We start from the raw sequence: 20,558 nt of genomic DNA, 5'->3' as shown, positions 1-20,558 counted from the left end.
AAATTCTCTGCCCTGCGGGAAGACCAAGGTCTTCTATCTACGTCCAGGAAGGTGAGCGTCTAAACAGGCTAAGCTCCCACAAAGCCAGTTCATGTATTAGGATCGAAACCTAGTGCCATTGTCCTTGGCTTCTCATCAGCCTTCATTGTCCGCCATGCTCAGAGAGTCCAGTTTCAACCCATGCTTATTCAGTCCCAGACGAGCTGGCCTTGGTGGGCTCCCAATAAATCAGATCCACTGTCACAGTGGGTGGGTGCATCCCTCGTGGTCCTGATTTCCTTGCTCATGTTCTCCCTCCTTCTGCTCCTCATTTGGACCTTAAGAGCTCAGACCGTTGTATCTTCTTGGCCCGCAAATCTTCAATATCTATCCATCAGCTATCTGAGACCTTGCAAAGGGGATTACAACAGTCAGTAACCAGAGGAATTCCTGGGGTCAGTAAGCCATTTATGTTCCCAGTCTATCAATGGAAGAAGGAATAAAGGATTAAAAGAAGAGTTCACCGTAGTGTCTATTTCTAAGAAGCCAAACATCGCACTAAAGAGTGGAACCCATACTCAGGAAATAATTAATTGAGGCAAGCATAAGATGTGCAGACAGTCAGTGATAAAGGAACAAATAGTACAAGATGTGATCTGAGGAAGCTTTGCAGATAAACTAGCACTTGATCTGGAGTTTGAATAACCCAGAGGACAGAGGCAGGCAGAAAAAGGAGAGCGATTAAACTTCAGCCCCCAAATTAGGTATAAGATAGAGAGAGGAAATGCTTCTGGTTTGCTCCAGGTAACAAAAATAAATGTTTTGAATCAAAAGTTTAGCCTTTCTTGTTTCTATGCATTTATCTATTACTGCAATGTTTTCTGAGTATCTCCATGGAGACAGTGTAGTTGCAAGTTGAAGAAAATCATTATATGGTGTGACTGGAGCAAGAAGGAAGGATGCTTTTTACAGTAAGAGCCAGAATAAGCACTTCTCTTTATGTACTACTTCCAAGTTATCCATGCATCTTGCACATGCACATTGTTCTCCCTTTGCATTGCTTTTTTTCTAGTCTTTTATACAAAATTAGGCATTTGTGTTGAAAAGGATTTCTGCAATTCTCAGATGTGTTCAACCTTCTCTCCAGGTCTTCACGCTGAGCCATAGTATCCAAACCAAATGTTCTCACACAACACTTTGATTGGTCCTATCTATAGAAAATACAGGCCAGATTTATCTCATTTGGAGTCTGTAAAATTCATTCCAATGCTTAACCACAAATGATCTTCATCACTGGCCTAACAGCTCGAAGTTGGTCTAACTGTATGCCTGTGTCTCAGTGTAGACTACTTCCACTTGTGCTTCACAACGACCTTTCTCTCTTCTGTAAGATTACAGCTTCTGGGGTTTTTTTTTTTTTGAGTCTTAAATATGAACAAAATTATTAACCAAACTAAATCACCAGTAACAGGAACAAAACACATCTTTTACTAAACCACTGGTGTCAGTAATACCTTGCTTCCCAAATCCACATTGGAAAACAATTTTCTCATGGATATTTCATGCCCCACTTCCAGCCTGAATACTGACAAGGGAAAAAAAATGTGACACCTGCTTTGGTCGACTTCAACACTCAAAAAATCTTTAGTGACAATCGCCTTTCAAACTAAAAGGCCATTGAACCAGGAAGATCTACCAAGTTTGCCATTGATTCTGACACTTGCTTGATCTTTCTAAGACAAGAAGTTCATGGACAAAGGGGCAAATTCTGATGCAAATAATTCTTTGGCACTCCCCTTTCTCCTTGCTGTGTTTTCCCCCCTGTCTTTCTCTGTTTGAGTTATCCTGTTGAAAACTTAACTTCCCTTCATCCAAATGTCTTTACCTAATATCTGCCTCCCATTAGCTGTGCACATGCTAACTGGTGATGGTCTATCCCTTCCTAACTTCAAACATTTCCCAAAACTGATTTCCCACTGAATTGGTTCCTCTTCTATGGGGAGATGCTGAAAACTAGTAAAATCACAAAACCAACCACCTCTTTGGATTTTGTTTAGGGCTCACAAGCCTGCATTGTCATGGCCAGAAACTCTTCCTGGGGTAGTTAGCACCCTTTGCTGTTTCACCTGCTCTTATGGAGAAATCCAGAGCCAGATCCTGATTTGATCCCACATTTCCTCCTTTCTGCTGGATTTCATTCTCTTTGCTCTTCTCAAAACAGTCCTTGATGATTCATACCTAATTTTCAAGTACAAAGACTGTCTTTGCAACAAAACCTATTATCTCCGAATTTGATAATCAAAAAGTATAGCCAAATACTCTTCTGTCCAACGGATCACAGAAAGCTAAATGAAGTTTTGGTCAATGTGGTTAGGAGCATATTCAGCTCTAGCAAATCTGACAGGCTTAAAAAATAATGTCCAATGGAAGAATCATTGACAGAAAGAGGTGAATAGTCAAAAGAAAAGCCTATTGTGATATCATTTTAAATGACAATGCTGGTTATCCTGCTAACAACTGTTGAGGATGATATGAACTCAATGAGACAGCTAAAAGAGGATTCCTGAGTTAAAGATTCCCGTAATTATTAGTTATAACATCACAGAACCCAGGAAAGGCATTGCATTTTCAAAATGTCATCCAGACTCAGCTTTCACTCGCCATAGAACAACAAACTAGCACCCTATATCTATTTTTCTAATGAAACTTGAGATGGTTTAGAGCTCCACTAAGCCAAGACCTTTACAGAGATTTCCGGCCTATGACCCTACTTTGTCTCCCTGGGTCTACACATAATCAGTTTAATCGCTTCCTCATGTAATACTTTAGGCATTTCAAGACTCTCTTCATATTTATGTGGAGTCTCATCTGTTCATAATTATTAGGAAGACAGCTCCTTGTAACATAAAAACATAAAGAAAGAAAAAATATCTCTAATACCCGAGACAGAAAAAAAAATGAAGTGGACAGAAATCAATGTAGGCAGCATCAAGTGTCTATTTGGAAAAGGCATAGGTTTTCCTGGGCTTTCTTCTCAGAGATAGTTCAGTGACGACAGAAAGAAAGGCAGGAAAGGAAAAGGGCAAAGCGATCTGATCTTATAAAAGGTGTGGAGACAGGACGAGTACACTTCCTTCAGGCTCTTTGTTCACGTAAGTAGTTCTCACTGTAAGCACTGTGCCAGAACAGGCCAGGGGAAGGTCGCTGGCTAGAATGTTCTGTCCAGATGCTACACCATCTCAAATTTAAGGGTTTGAAACTTAGTCCAAAGCTTCTATATAGGTTTTAAATAGTCAGTGACTCTAATGCGTGCGTGTGTGTGTCTGGGGGGTGGGGGAGCTGTCAGGAAAGAGTGCAGAGCTTTTTAATAGGGCTTTGGAGAAGCCCTTAATACATTGATAAGAATCCCACTGTGATTCAAGTCTCCCACCTTCAAGTATCTATCGCTAAGGAAGCTGAGGCCCCAGCCAATTTCATGCACTATTCCTCCCCTTCAATTATTCATTGCCAGAAAACTAAAAGTCAGAAAATTTTTATTCAGGTGATTGTGCTTGTACTCACATAACATTTAAATGATAAAATTAAAAAGCAGTGGGTCACATAAAGGACAAAAGACCACCTTCTTACGTAAAGGGACACTAAAGCCAATAGATAGAAGGATGAGTCATCACTAGAACCTAAGACCCCAAGTACTGTCTGCTCCAACATTTTTCCCTGCATTCAGTCTCCTCATTTACTGTGCTTGTGACTATGGGTTCTGTTTCATTGTTTCCTCTCACTTCTTCCTTCCTGAAACAAGCTGGTTGGTCTTGTGTTATCTTTGTTTGGCACACACTAGACTGCTAGTAAATATATCTTAAATGAGAAAGTGAGTGATGGCTTTTATTTGTCTCACTAATTTCAGAATCTCAAAGTCTGGAAGTTCCTGAGAACCATCTAAAGAATCCTTCCATCTCTTTTGGTTCCGAGAATGGTGTCTTATTAACTTTGTCTTTTTACAGTTGAGAGTTGTGAACAGTGTCTTCTGAATGGTGCTTTGTCTAACCTGCAGGGTAATCAAAATTAGTCTAGGGTGGTTATGTAGCCCTGCCTGGCCTTCTTAGAGAAGGAAAGAGTGTATTTCATTTTACAGGTTATACAGCTCATCCTTGACAGCAGGTACTCAAAACAAAAGCTATCAGAAGAATGCTGCTTGCTGGCTTACTCCTTGGCTCATGCTCAGCTAGGTTTGTTATATAGTCAATGACCACCTTCCCAGGGAATAGTGCTACCCATGGTGGGGCTGGCTCTCCTACACAAATTAACAAAACAATCCCTCATAGACATGCCCATAGAGCAATCCAATCGGGACAATCCCTCAACTGAAATTCCTTTCTCATATAATCCTGGGCTATAGAGTAAGTTAATGCTACCTAGGGCAGTATATACACATTCAAAAATGCATCAAATCTTTTCTTCTTTCAATTTCTCAATATGCCAGAGATGGGGAAGGCAATTTTTAGATGTACCTTGCAAACACAGCAATTTTGATTAGAAGACATAGGAAGGCAAAAGTACAAGCACACAAGGATAAGACCGTAGTATTTAGCAAACAATTTGCCTCCTTCCAGCTTAGCAATGAACCATACTCCACTTGCCAAACTTTCCATTAAAATGTTTCTCATAAACAATATTCAAACATTTTTGTATTGAACAAGATGGACAAAATCACTATCATTATAGACTTTTCATTCCCATGGGGGAAATTAACAACAGGTTAGTGAACAAGTAAACTAAATATTTTTATAGAAAATGCTATGAAGAAAATATGAGTCATATAAAGAAAGTGGCTGAGGTGTATGTGACTCATTGGATTTGATGAGTTACGCCACTCTGGGAAGGCAATATGAGGACTGATACGTAGAAAAAATTAGGATTCAATCAAGCAAAAATAAAAGGTAAGTGGTTGGTATCCCTGGTAGCAGGAAAAACAACTGAAGAGGCCCTGACTTGAGAACAAATTTGAAGTGTTTAAGAAACAGGAAATAAAAGGCCAGCATTAGGATGAAAATAAAAAGCAAAAAGCAAGTAAAAGGTATTATCAGAGTTCTTATCATCTTCAAAGAACGAAAAGGATTCTATTAACCAGCTCTTACTAACATAAAAACTTTTATTCTGAACATGGAGCTCAGTGGTTAGACTACCTGACAAGCCCCAGATATCTGCCTTTCCAGCACTTGGATTAAGGTATACATCACAACACTGGACTTTTATGTGGACTTTGGGGATCAAACTCAGTTCCTCATGCTTATGCAGCAAATACTTTGATGACTGAGCCATCTCCCCAACACCAATTTATTTAAATAACATTTTAGGTACCCTCTTTGCCTTGCATCATCTAATGAAAACCAGAATCTTGCAGGTACATGGATTTAGACCTATTTCATTGACAAGGAATGTGAAGTTCCAGTGTATGAATGTGTCATATCTGTTCACATAGTCACTTGTTTATTATTTCTTCGTTTATCTTATCTTTTGTCCACATTTATTGTTATTTATTTTTAATGCAGTCTCCTAAAATCCCTCCTGGCCAGTTTCTGTAATGCTACAGCGCATTTCTCCCTAAGTTCAGCCAACTGACATACAGGCAAGGGCTGAAAGTTTGAGGAGATAAACAAGCCATGCTGTCTGTATAGGCTGATTGTGTATGCTGGTAAGATTCAATCCCTGCTGGTGACACTGGTCTTTCACATTGGAGGTAAGACACTGTCCACCAAGACAAGTGAGGGAAATTAGGCTGAAAAACAGTAGTTATAGATTCAGGAAGCATCCAAAAATGCTGTCTGGAGAAGGCAGTGTGCTTGGCTGGGAGCTTCTCTCATTGAAAGCATATTATTCCAAATATCTTTAAAGACATAATTCATATTCTTCTCACAAGAGATCACCAAACAGCCATCTGCCCATCATCTTCCTTTAGCTGATAAATGGAGATTTAAGCAAATTATTATTGTTTTATATTTCTGAATTTTGAAAAGGCAATGTTTACCAAATTTATTCAAATTGGAAACACTCCCCCTCCCTCTTTCACACAGCTGATCTTGATGTTTCTTTGTTTAATGAAAAGAACATTAGTCACTGCTGCCATGAGACCAGGAGTTTTGGTTTCCTTTCAGCTCCTTTCATCTTGTAAAAATTGAGAAATGTCACCAAGCGTCACTGAGCCTTGGTTCCACAGCAGTAAAATAAGCATAGTAATTTCTGTCTTTCTGCCCTCATATGAAAGATGTGACACACGCAAAGGCTTATATATCAGCAAACACTGCTTAACAATAAAGTATTTTAACACATGCATTTACTACATGGCTTTCTATGGATTCTTGAACCATCCCTATTGCATTCGCATCCCCTTATCATAAATATTTGAACTTTTGAGATCAGAAATTATTTTCCAATGATTTTAAAACACTTGGAGAATGATATGATAAATTCTAGCAACAGAAATCTTGCCATAAACTGGAGAATAAGAGTAGCTCAATTGTTCTTACTTGGTGGGCAAAAGATGATAAAAGTATATCCACAACATCTCAACAACATGGTTCCCTAAACAAGACTTGAACCATTCCACACAATTGGCATCCAGTGTAGATGGGAGAAATTTCATGGAGACCCTATGCCTGTGTGAAGAGATACAAGCATTAGTTCCTAAAAAGAGAATTGATCTTCCCTATGGATGAGCCCCTTGATTGGTTTTCCAATACCCAAATGAACAGTTCTAGAAACATACATACATATGCTAGAAATGCTGAACCAACCCAATAGGCTATAGATATATGTTGATTCATTTATATCTACATTTGACAATAATGGTTAAAGAAGAGGAAGATATACATTTGGGGAGGTGAGCGGACATGGGAGTAGTAGAATGGAAGTGACAGGGAAGAAAAAATTTCAATGTATTTTTTTAGCTCTCATTTATTTTATTTTTCTTTTCTTAATTGTTTTTATTGAGCTATATACTTTTCTCTGCTCCCCTCTCTTCTCCCCTCCTCTTCTACCCTCTCCCAAGATCCCCACGCTCCCAATTTACTCAAGAGATCTTGTCTTTTTCTATTACCCAAGTAGATTAGATCCATGTATGTCTCTCTTAGGGTCCTTTTTGTTGTCTAGGTTCTCTGGGATTGTAAATTTGGGTTGTTGGTTTTTTTTTCTTTATGTCTAAAAGACACTTATGAGAGAGTATATATTATATTTTCCTTTCTGGCTCTGGGTTACCTCAGTCAATATGATGGTTTTTTTTTAATTTTTTATTTATTTATTTATTTATTTATTTATTTATTTATTTATTTATTGGTTTTTTTGAGACAGGGTTTCTCTGTGGTTTTGGAGCCTGTCCTGGAACTAGCTCTCGTAGACCAGGCTGGTCTCGAACTCACAGAGATCCGCCTGCCTCTGCCTCCCAAGTGCTGGGATTAAAGGCATGTGCCACCACCGCAGGCTGATGTTTTTTTTTTTAGAACCATCCACTTGCCTGCAAATTTCAAGATGTCATTATTTTTTCTGCTGTGTAGTACTCCATTGTGTAAATGTAGCACATTTTCCTTATCCATTCTTCGGTCAAGGGACATTTAGGTTGTTTTCAGGTTCTGGCTATGACAAACAATACTGCTATGAACATAGTTGAGCACATGTGCTTGTGGTATGATCTAGAATCCTTTGGATATGTACCCAAAAGTGGTGTTACTGGGTCTTAAGGAAAGTTGTTTTCTAATTTTCTGAGAAATTGTCATACTGATTTCCAAAGTGGCTATACCAGTTTGCGGTCCCACTAGCAATGTAAGAGTGTTCTCTTTGCCCCACATCCTCTCCAGCATAAATTGTCCTCAGTGTTTTTGATCTTTGCCATTCTGACAGGTGTAAAATGGTATCTCAGAGTTGTTTTGATTTGCATTTTTCTGATGGCTAAGGATGTTAAGCTTTTTCCTAAATGTCTTTCAGCAATTTTAGAATCTTCTGTCAGAGTTCTCTGTTTAAGTCTGTACCCCAATTTTTATTGGATTATTTGTTTTGTTTTGGCTTTTTGAAACAGTTTCACTGTAACTTTGGGGCCTGTCCAGGAACTAGCTCTTGAAGACCAGGCTGGCCTTGAACTCACAGAGATCCGCCTGCCTCTGCCTCCTGAGTTCTGGGATTAAAGGTGTATGCCACCACTGCCTGGCTGGATTATTTGTTCTTTTGATGACCATTTTCTTGAGTTCTTTGTACATTTTTGATATCAGTCTTCTGTCTGATGTGGGGGTTGGTGAAGATCTTTTCCGATTTTGTAGGCTCCCATTTTGTCTTGTTGATGATGTATTTTGTTTTACAGAAGCTTCTCAGTTTCCAGAGGTTCCATTTATTAATTTTTGCTCTCACATTTAAGTAAAAATTGCTATATTAAAAAAGAGTAGACAATGGAAAACTCTGGATTCTAAAAATCAGTGTTAGAATGAGGACATGTCACATACAAAATAATCAAGTCTCTAGGGAATAGAGGATCTTTTATTGCTTACACAGCCTTCATCCAGTCACCGTGTATAACTGCAAGTTGAGTTCTTTTTCTTACCTGTGAAGAAAAGTATTAGTTGAACATCACAGATTTCATGGGTGACTTATTGCTTGGATCACTTCAATAACTGCAATGAAACCATCCTAGACACTGGGTTATGTATGTAATTGGAGAGTATTCTTCTGTTACCTATCTCAAGAGGTGAGTCAAACCACACAAGCCTCTATTCATTACTTGTGGCTTATATTGGTCATATTTTGTATGCTATCTCTATTAATAAAGCCATAGATCATAGAGATCAGAATCGGGGTCTTCCTTATTCTTGTACTGCCGTCTCTTTGTATTCCTTGACTCTTTCAGACTTATATTGGATTCAATTGAAATAAAAAGTGCATACAGGAAAAACAAGTATTTCACCAGATTTCACTCACTGTGCTGACTTTAAATCCATAGACTTTATATGAAGAGTGTGGGTTGACAAAGTTCCTTTGCATGACTACAATAACTTCCCTGAAGCATGTCTCATCTCCCTTTTATACAGCCTGCTGGTCCCATTCATACTTGATGAACTAACAAGGCCTTCCCTGGTTTACTAGAAAGTTGGTGATGAGAAGAAAATAAATCATTGGAAAACTCACTGAGAGTCAAAAGAGACTGATCAATGTGGAAATGCAAAAATGAATAAGCACACATTCTCAACATTACTGCATTTGCTCATTTGTCAATCTTTCTGTCCAGGGTTATCCCTCCTAAAAGGTCTTTTAAGTTTCCAAACAAAGAAAAATCAATTGCCCAAGTCATATTGTGCTATAGTATAAACACTGTGAGAGAACTGAGGCACGAAGAGCATTAGGGACTTGATCAATGGCATTCAATTTTTTTTAAAGGTTTAGGTCTAGAACTTTTTCTACTATGACTTTCTGAGAACATTAGTTGTTTCCTTGTGTGAAGATTTATTTTAGTAAGGCCACAAAATAAAGTAGTTAGATCTGAAGTAGGGTTTAGTCTATGACATATAGTATAGTCATATTTCTTTGTAATGAACGACAACAGGGCATCGAGTACTTAAGGTCAATTAATTAAATACAGAGGCTAAATTGTTTGCAACAGCATGTGCTATCACTTTGGTACCTTTCTTCTTATGCCAACCCACTTGGGATGTTTAAACTCCACTACAAGAAGAACTGCTTACTTTTGCAACACTACTAGGTACTTTGTAGGCGTAAAGCATTCTTAGGGCACTTTTATTATACACTAGCCTCTTTGCCTCCTAGCCTCCCTGCATTTTCTTTAATACTGTTGAAGTATTTGCTTGAGTTCCTCTGCTTTGAATCCCAGAATCAACCAACAGAATTGGTAATCCTGAATGACAGCTTCGTTTTAAACTCCATAAAGTTCTAGGAAAGGAACAAATACTTTACACTCATCAGGATCCAGGCATTTTAAACTCCTCTGTGCTTAGGGGAGTAAATAGTATTATTCTCATTTAAATGAATAAATTAAAGAGCCTAGAAGCCAAGTGACTGACTCATCCACAATCATTCAATTGGAAAGTAGAAAAGCTGGAATCTGAACCCAGATATTCCTGACTCCGTGTCCAATGGGTCATACGGAAACTGCAGGTTGTCCATTCCTGCCTCATAAACACAATGTCCAGAATAATTTCCCTCAGCACTCTGTTACTAACTCTTCATCTTTTAACTTGAAGTGATTTCATATTTATTAAGAAGTAGCAGCTATGTTCCAGAAATGATCACATATACCCTTCAGCCAATTTTCCGTATACCTTTCACATCCACAGTCAGCGAGCAAAGCCAGCACTCTACTGTAAGCACAAAGATAGTAAAATTTCACCCTAGTTTATACAAATAATCTTTGTGCATGTAAAATTCTATTACATTGATAGATTCCTGTAAGAATAGACAAGCTGGGCTGTGGTGGCACATGCCTTTAATCCCAGTACCTGGGAAGCAGAGGCAGGCAGATCTCTGGGAGTACAAGGCCAGCCTGGTCTACAAGAGCTAGTTCCAGGACAGCACCAAAGCTACAGAAAAACCCTGTCTCAGAAAAAAAAAAAGAATAGACAATTGGTACATCATAGTAAATTATATTGTGCTACCCCTTTATAACCACAACCACCCTAAACTCTAACCAAGGTAAATGCAGATTTTTTTCTACTAAAACATTATGATTTCTGGAAATGTCCTATAAAGGACATCATATAGGGGAACCTTTATAAGATATGATTTTTCATTGTTTTGTGTTACAAACAATATTGTAATCTTGACATTCAAGAAGAAAATGCAGAAATATCACAAATGCAATGCCAGCCTAGGCCATATCACTATTTTGAGACCGTTTGGGATACACAGTTTGAGATTCTGACCAAACTTACAGAGCAGCTGAATAGACTGCATTTAGCTCAAATCTTTTCTTCCAGGATGAGAAGCATCACTTTTGTGACACTTAATGTACCATAATTTATTCATCTGTTGAAGAATATTTTAGTTTCTTTCATTTTACAGTGCTATACATAAATTTGTTATGGCCATTTATGTATATGTTTGTGCATATATACATATTCAATTTTTATGAAAATTCCAAAGAAATGCAGTTGATGTTTACTTAGATAAATGACAAAGTTGCTTTTCAGAGTCACTACAGTCTTCTAAAATTTCACCAATTCACACACACACACACACACACACACACACACACATATATATATATATATATATATATATATAAATCATGGAGATAGGTACATTTTTTCCCTACTTATACAAACCCAGTCTTGTGAAGCAAGGAATTGCATCTGTCATGATGAAACATGTTTTCTTTTTGATGACAACATGATATATTACAAGCCAGTATCTGCATTGCCCTTGGTCCAAATTTAGGGTTGCAATATCCAAGAAGAGGTACATACAATCAGTGCCAGAGCTGGAGTCTCCCTGGGCATGGGAAAACTGACACTAAGAGTAGATACTGGTATTACCCATGTTTGCATTAGGGGCTAAGAGTAGACCTAAGACTAGCATTTAAGTCTCTTAAGGTCTAGAACAGAGAGGAAATAAGAATCCCTATCTTCTGGCTTAATTTTATTGAAAGTGTCTGATTCCTTACAGCTCAATTTTTCTCAGAACTAACAATAAACATGTGCTGCTTGGGGTCTTTAGTTCTGAACTTTTGACACCATTAGCTCAGAGTGGTCTCTCTCTGTGAAACTTCACTCGGCAAGCTACAGGAGTGTTCCTTGCAAAGTGTGATTTAATTTTGTTTTCTGCCCCAGGCTACTTAAAATTAGATGTGTCATTTCCAGACCTCCATGACAAGGTCTGAGTTGAATCCATTCTAATAGCCGACTCTGTTTCAGGGCAAGGACTCAGTATGTAGTCCAGGCCGCCTCAAAATAACTGTGTGCCCTAGAATGGCCTTCCATTTGTGATCTCCCTGCCTCTCGCTCTCAGTTGGTGGGATTACTGTCCCAGTGCCACATTTAATTTCTAGGAAGTGTTTCTCTGAGCCCCATATTTTGGACTTTGCTGTGTAGTAGTAAACTTGTCAGTTAGACAGAATCCAGGAAATCTAAGCCACATCACCATCTATCAGTAGAAGGAATTGTGGACTAAGTAGTAGTAAAGAATATGATCGTGCTTCTCATTATTAGGTTGTCAGGCGTTCATAATCAGTATTTCCTGAGAGTCGGAGAAGTGACCTGTCACATGCTGAGTAAACCTTCTATATCCGCTTTAGTGGAATGAAAGTGTAGAAGTAGCAGTGGAGTATCACTTGCTTATGCAAGTTCCTACAGGAGGCAAATGTAGGATCAATCCTAGGATAGTAGTAGACAGACTAATGTCTAAATTAAGCCAAGATTGAAGAGTTAATCCCCAAGACAGCAAAAATGACCATACCTTTGATGTAGGTGACCACTTGGACAAAAAACTGATAAAGAGAACAGCAAAACAAAACTCAGAATGATATAAGAAATTTGGGTTAATGTGTTACTGAGGTCAAGAAAATGGATTTTAGGAACTGATTCAATTTAAATTTGGAAGATTTGTGTTTTGGACACGACATACAAAATTTCAAAAATAATTGTTATTAGAAGTAAGAAAGTCATTGAGGAATAGGTTATAGTGAAAGTCCGCGATTGAGGAAGACAAAAACTAACAGATATGTAATATATAGTGAAGAGATGGACAGAAACATAGAAGGGAATGTACAGGAGATAAGGAGATAGTTGAGTAGGTGAAGGAATCTCTATACAAACATGAGTTCCCGAGTTTGGACCTCAGTACCCACACAAAAAAATTGTTGGTAGTGTGCATCTGTAATTTCAGTCCCAAGGAGGCAGAGAAAGAAAGATCACTGGCTGGACAGTCACCCCTATTTGGTATGTCAAGTTCCAAGACAGTGAGAGAGGACATCTGAAAAAAAAATCAAGGTGACAGCACCTGAAAATGACACCACCCTAGACTGACCTCTTATCTCTCTCTACATACACACATGTATCTGTACCTACACATATGAACAAAAGTACAGACAATGTATAAACTCTGTAATCACGGTCTTGTATACTTTTTCACATACTTCTCAGGTTGTTATATTCAGAGGTATGGCATACAAAATAACCATTATTCTGTAGATTTATCTGGAGTAGAGTTAATTGATAGGAGGATAATAAGTACGGGACTTGGAAATGGCAACAACAGAAAGAGCAACAGCAAAGTAAGTGTCATAGGAACTGCATACATGGAGTAGTGGAGATAACACAGGTGGATCAATGACCAAGGTATTTATTTTGGCAGTTCAGCCTCACAAGACATAGCGCTATGCTGATCTTTTACTATACTTAGAGACAGACTACTACAAAGTTGACCGCTCTTATAAAAGAAGAATTTGAGTGCTATGAGCTGCCTGGATCCCAAGTCTAATAAAGACATAGGGCTATTAAGCCTGGAAAAGATACAAAAAGGGTAAACGTTACCTAAGTCTGTATTCAGAAAATTTATTATTAATGAGGAGTATGTAGAATAGTGTGGCTGTAAAAGATCAAGAATTGCTGGTTAGAAAGCATAAGGATAGAGATTTCGACTAAACATAACAAAGGTTTATTTTTTTCTCTCTATTTTTTAAATAGGTTAAAAGCTTAAATTTTAAGCCTTTCAAATAGCAAATGAGATGCCTCAGAAAATGATTAACTTTCCCTCAGTAGATGTTTCCCAGTCACAAAGTGACAAATAGTGATTTTAAATACAAGAATCAGTCAATAAGATGGGGGGGGGGAGTAAGATGACTGGATGGAGTTGAGGGAATGAATTAGGAAATAAAACCCGTTAAAAGGCAGAGTGACAATCTGCTCACCTCTGAACGATTACCATAAGACAATTAATTGGTATAGCTTCATGTTCCAAACTTAGACTTATGAGTAGAGTTATTCTTAAGATAAATTTCAATGAAGTAGAATGGAAATTTAGAATAAGTAGTACTCCTATGGAACAGACTGCCTTGAGAAGAACTTTAGTACAAAGAGGGGAGAATAGCAATTCATATTTTACATAATCTGGGATGATAGTTTTTATTATCTGGGATGAACAAATATCAATATTAGTATTGATCTCCAGAAATCATCTTAATGTCTTCCTTCCCGGATGATTCCATTGTTCATCCTCAGTACAGGTCCAGCCTATGGTAGTAAAATTAACTACGATTTTATAAGAAACTCATTGCTGACTGTATTTGAGGTTGGATACACACTTCGTTTTCTTTCTGTTGCTATGATAAAAGTCATGACTGTAGTTGTTTTTTGATTTTCCTTCTTTTTCTCTTTGGGGGCCCACCACCCAGATGACAAATAACACAAAGACTTCTTCTTATTTATGAATGCCTGGTCTTAGCTTGGTTTGTTTCTAGCCAGCTTTTCTAACACAGCTGATCCTGTTTCACTTTAACTACATTTTGCCTCTCGGCGTCTTACCTTTCTATTTTATATATCTATTTTTCCTTCTTACTTTGTGGCTGGCTAGGTGGCTGGTTGGGTGGCTCCTACTGTCCTCCTCTCCTTCTTTCTTCACTCCTCTCCTTCTTCTCATTCTTCTGTTTATTCTCTCTGTCTGGCAGCCCCCACCTAGTTCTCTCTCTTGCCTAGCTAATGGACATTCAATTCTTTATTAGACCAATTAAATGTTTTAGACAGGCAAAGTAACACAGTTTTACAGAGTTAATCATATTCAACCTAAAATAATGCAACATATCTTTGCATCATTAAACAATTATCACACAGAATAAACAAATGTAACATGTCTTAAACTAATATTCCACAACATATGACAAAAAGCAAGTTGGAGGGGAGATGATTTATAGTATCTTACAATTTATATTACACATGAAGAGAAGACAGTGTAGGAACTCAAGGTAGGAGTCTGGAGATTGGAACTGAGGCAGAGACTTTGGAGGAATACAGCTAACTGTCTTGATGGCCTGCTCAGTCTGCTTTCTTTTTGTTTTGTTTTGTTTTGTTTTTTTCAAGACAGAGTTTCTCTATGTAGCTTTGGAGACTATCATGGAACTTGCTCTGTAGACCATGCTGGCCTTGAACTAACAAATATCTACCTGCCTCTGCCTCCCAAGAGCTGGGATTAAAGGTGTGCACTACCACTGCCTGGTCAGTCTGATTTCTTATACTACCCAGGACTATATGCCCAGGAATTACACTGTCCATAGTAGTCTCAGCCCTCATATATTAGTCATTAATCAAGAAATGACCCACATTTTTGCCTACAGGCCATGCTTATTGAGGCATTTTTCAATTGAGGTTCCCTCTGCTCAGGTGATTATAGTATATGTCAAGTTCACAGAAAAGTAAGCAGAAAAATTAAACCCTTGTTAACTTGATACATGGATATGCTTAAAGAATAATCTTGTTTTTTCTTGTTTATCTCCAATATCTTATATTAATATTGTGGTAAATTGAATGAGAATGGCCCCATATGTTTATAAGATTGAATAGTTGCTCCTGAGTTGGTAGAACTGTTTGGGAAGAATTAGGAGGTGTGGTCTTGTTAAAGGAGGTATGTCACTAGGGACAGACTTTGAACTGTCAAAAGACCCCTACAATTCTGATTCTTCCTCTCTTGGCCTCCAACTTGTAGATCAAGATATGAGTTCTCAGCTGTTCCTGTTGCCATGCCTTTGTTTTGATAACATGGACATTAATCTTCTAAAATCATAATATCTCCAAATTAAACACTTTTAGAATATTTTTACCATTTTTTCCCAAGTTTGATACTCTTCTAAGCAATATACATGTAGCCAGATACTTTTCTCTGTCCTGCTAAATCCTGGTGGGTTGGTTTCTCTTCCACCCGCCAATCCTCATACCCGCTTATGAAATAATCATGCAGAAACTTAATATTAATTAAAATTGCTTGATCGATGGCTCAGGCTCATTACTGGCTAGCTCTTACATATAAATTAACCCACTTTTAATAATCTGTCTATACACACATGGCTTTGTGGTGTTAACTTGTTCTGCTTCTCCAGCAGCTTGCTTGCATCTCTCTTCACCTGTATCTATCTCTGCTTTGATTTGCCTCAGAGCTATATTCTGCCCTCCCATACCCCAAAGCAGCTTTATTCTTCAACCAATAAAAGTAACACATATTCACAGTGTACAGAAGGACATCCTATATTACTTCCCCTTTCCTGTCTTATTAAAAAGGAAGGTTTTCTTCCTAAACGAGGTAGCCCAGGCCCAGAAAGACAAACGTGGTGTGTATTCACTCATAAGTGGATATTAGATATAAAGCAAAGGATAACCAGTTATAATACAATCCACAATCCCAGAGAAGCTGAGTAAAAAGAGAGAACCTAAAAGGGACACACATGGAGGGCCCCAGGAAGGGAAAAAATAAGATCTCCTGGGCAAAATGTGAGGGGAGAATAGAAGGAAGGGAATAGTGCATGGAAACATGAGGGATCAAGAAGACCAAGTTGGGGGAGGGTTAGAAGGAGAGAGCAATGAAAGAGATATCTTGATAGAGGGAGCCATTATGGGGTTAGGGAGAAACCTGCTGTTAGAGAAATTCTTAGGCATCCTCAAGAATGACCCCAGCTGAGACTCCTAGCATTAACAGAAAGGGTACCTGAACTGGCCTTCCCCTATAACCAGATTGGTAACTATCCTAATTGCCATCATAAAACTTACATCTAGTAACTGATGGAAGAAGAAGCAGTGGCCCACAGCCAAGCACTGGGCTGAGCTCCTGGAGTTTAACTGAAGAGAGGAAACAGGGATCATATGAACATAGGGGGATCAGGATCATGATGAAAAAAAAGAAAAAATACCACAGAGACAGCTGACCCGAGCTAGTGGGAGCTCACAGACTATAGAATGACAGCTAGTGAACCTGCATGGAACCAAACTAGACCCTCTGAATGTGGGTGACAGTTATGTAGTTTGATCTGTTGTGGGGGAGGGGGATCCTGGCAGTGGCCTTAGAACCTAACCCAAGTGCATGAACTGGTTTTATGGAGCCCATTTCCCACGGTGGGATACTTTGCTGAGCCTTGAAATGGGGGAGGGGCTTGGTCCTGCCTCAAGTTGGTATGCCTGACCTTGTTGACTCCCCAGGGAAGGCTTTACCCCCTCTGAAGAGTGGATTGGGGATGGGAAGGGGGGAGATGAGGGAGCTGAAAAAGAGGGCGAGGAGGAACTGGGGTTAGTATGTAAAATGAATGGTAAATTTTTATCAAAAAATATGGAAAGAAAAAAATAAAAAGGAAGGTTTTAACTTTAACATTGTAAAATTACATATAACAAAACCGATACAAGCAAGAATTACAGTTATAATATTTAGTCTATTTGTATTTTTGCAGAAAATACTCATGTACATATTTATTTCTTTTTAATCTTATTTTTGAGATTATATAATAATTATATTTCTCCCTTCTCTTTCCTTTCTCCAAGTCCTTCCATACATTCCTTGCTCTCTGTTAAATTTATAGTCCTCTTTTTAAATTGTTATTGTGTGTGTGTGTGTGTGCACATGCACACATGCTCGCTTGAGTGTGTGTGTGTGTGTATGTGAAAGAGCACACTCATGCTCTCAGTCTGTATAACATTACTTGTATATTTGTTTGCAGGGCTGACCAGTTGGTATTGGATAAATGATTACCATGCTTTTCCCCAAGGAAGACTATTTCTCCCAATCTCAGCATATCTTGTTTGCTTCTAGTTCTTTTTGTAAGGTTGAGACCTCATAAGTTTTTCCTCTACCCAATTTGACAAGTCTATTGCTCTTGTCATTGTTCAACTCATGTTTAGGCATTTATGCTATTGAGATTTTATGAGTAAGGTTTTTGACATCCCTCGAGGACAACGTCTCTGGCTTCTACAATCTTTCCACCCCACATTTCCACAATGTTCTCTGAGCCTTAGGTGTGGGACAGTTTTGTGGATGCACCCCTTTAGACTGGGCTCCAAAACTTCATTTGGATGGGTTGTGTTTTTCTGTAATGATATTCATCTGTTATTGAGAAGTTTCCTTGATTAGGAGTGAGTACTATACTTATCTCTTGGTATAGGGACAAATGTTTAGAATGTAGTTAGGGAATATGGTGGTTTCAAAATAAAAAGCTAAATAATAAAATTCCTGTAACTAAGTGAAAATGAAAGCAGAATAAAACAAAACCTCTGTGAAACACTAAAAACTGTTGTATTTTTAAAACTGTTGTAAAATTACAGTTCTAAGTGTTTACATTCAAAATCAGGAACTGCTCAAAAATGACTTAATGATACATGTCAAGAATTTGGAAAAACAAGAACAAATCAAACCAAAATCCAATACATGACAAAAAAACATCAGAGAATAATTTTACTAAATAGAAACATAGAAAATAATACAAAGAATCAATGGATCTAAGAGATGATTCTTTGAGAATATAAACAAGATCTATGGCCTCTTGTCTCAACTAAACAAAAGAAAGAAGATGACTTGAATAAACAAAATCAGGAATGAACCAGGAAACATTACAACAGGCACCAAAGAAAGTAGAAAGTATTATTAAAAATACTTTCAAAACCTGTACTCACTAAATTGGAAACTAAAAGAAATGGATGAATTTTTGGATTCATTCAAATGACCAAAATTAAAATCAAGAGATAAACAACCTAAACAGGCCTGTAACAAATAGAGTATGAAACAATATTGAAAATCATTTCTACTGACAAGAGTCTAGACCCAGATGAATTCACAATGAAATTCTACCAGGCTTCAAAGATCTACAACCAATACTTCTTAAAGTATTTTAAATAATTTACTTCAAAAGAAGGAGGAGGAAAAGGAGGAGAAACTCTCCAAAATATTTTTTATGAAGCCAGTATTACTGTAACAGCAAAACTAGATAAAGATGCAACAACACAAAAACTACAGACCAATATTCTTTACAGTGTTGAAAAAAGACAAAAACAAAGCTCAATAAAACATTTGAAAAACAGTAACATTAAAATTAGGAACACACTTATTTTCCAGCTTGGTATTAGATTGCCTTCTCCTTCCTCTCTGCCCCAGAAACTAAACAGATCCTCTCCTACAGCCTTCCTTCCTAGCTCCATTTCTTTTTCTCACCCACCAATACCCTGGTAAACCACTGGCCAGAACAGCCAGGGAGACAGATGAGGTAATCTTCACTGTCCTTCCCATTCTCCAATTCCAAAGCCCCAGTCTCCCCAGCTTTGTAGCAGAAGAACTGCTGTCACTTTTCCTATCTCTGTGTTCCCATTCCCAGAGGACTAAGTAGATCTTTGCCCACAATCTCCCTTTCTCACCCCAACCCCCAGTCTCAGCCACCAAAACCCAAGCTACTCTCTTCTTGAAAGCCTTCTGGCCACACCAGCTAAAAAAAGCATGTAGGAAATGTAGAGCTCAATAAAAATCAATTTAAAAAAAAAAGAATCAGGTAAGCTATCTTTACTCATTTCCTCTATAGCCTCACTGTAGCAATGCCTACAAATGCCTCAGTTCTCTCTCTTCCTCCATTCCCTATGGACTCCACAAACTCCCTGGCATGCCAAATTTTCTTCCTTCCTGTTAACACTCTCTATATCCATTACTGCTTGTTAGCTCCCAATACCTAGAAACAAGTTCTACCCTGAGCCTCCAGTGGTCACAGCTGACAAGAACTCAGAAGCACTACCTACCAAGTACATCATACCTACTACACATTCCTGAGATACAGAGAGGGAAATAGTAACCAACAAATGAAAATTTTACCCACAAAAATAAGACCAGATATCAGTGCGTAGAATTGCATCCTTCTCAAATCCACATGCATAGACACAAGCATAAAAGTACAATCAATAACAACCAGGACAGGATGTTTCCACCAGAGCCCAGAATTATTGTAGGCCTTAAAAAATACAATATAACTGGAACAAGACAAAAAATTCAATTCATATTATTAAGAGTATTTTCAAGGACATTAAAAAGGATGAGAATGAATCCATTAATGAATTCTGAAAACACAAACAAACAGTGGAATTAAAGGAAGAAAGTAATTCAAGATGTTAAGGCAGGAATAGAATGAATAAAAGAGATCAATAATAAGGGAAAACTGAAAGAAAATATTTAGAAACTTGACCAGGAACTTCAGAGGTAAGCTTCATCAATAGAATACGAAAGATGGAACAGAAAATCTCAAGCATTGAAGACAAGATAGAAAAAAAAGGATACTTCAGTTAAAGAAAATGTTAAATCTAAAACACTTCTGATACAAAACATTCAAGAAATCTGGGACACAATACAAAGATCAGATCTAAGAATAATAATGAGAGAGGAAGGAGAAGAAACCCAGGTCAAAGAGATAGAAAATAGTTTCAACAAAATTAAAGAAGAAAATTTGCCTAAAGAAGGAAGTGCCTATCAGGGTACAGAAGTATACAGAATGTCATATGCACTGGACCAGAAAAGAAAATTTCCATTAAATAATCAAAACACTAAAGGTAAAAGAAAGAGTATTAAAAGCTAAAAGGAAGAAAGGTCAATGAATG

Source organism: Chionomys nivalis, chromosome X (assembly GCF_950005125.1).
Source record: "Chionomys nivalis chromosome X, mChiNiv1.1, whole genome shotgun sequence".
Classification (NCBI taxonomy): Eukaryota; Metazoa; Chordata; class Mammalia; order Rodentia; family Cricetidae; genus Chionomys; species Chionomys nivalis.
The sequence above is the reverse complement of the archived record's forward strand: the minus strand, read 5'-3'. Positions refer to the sequence as shown.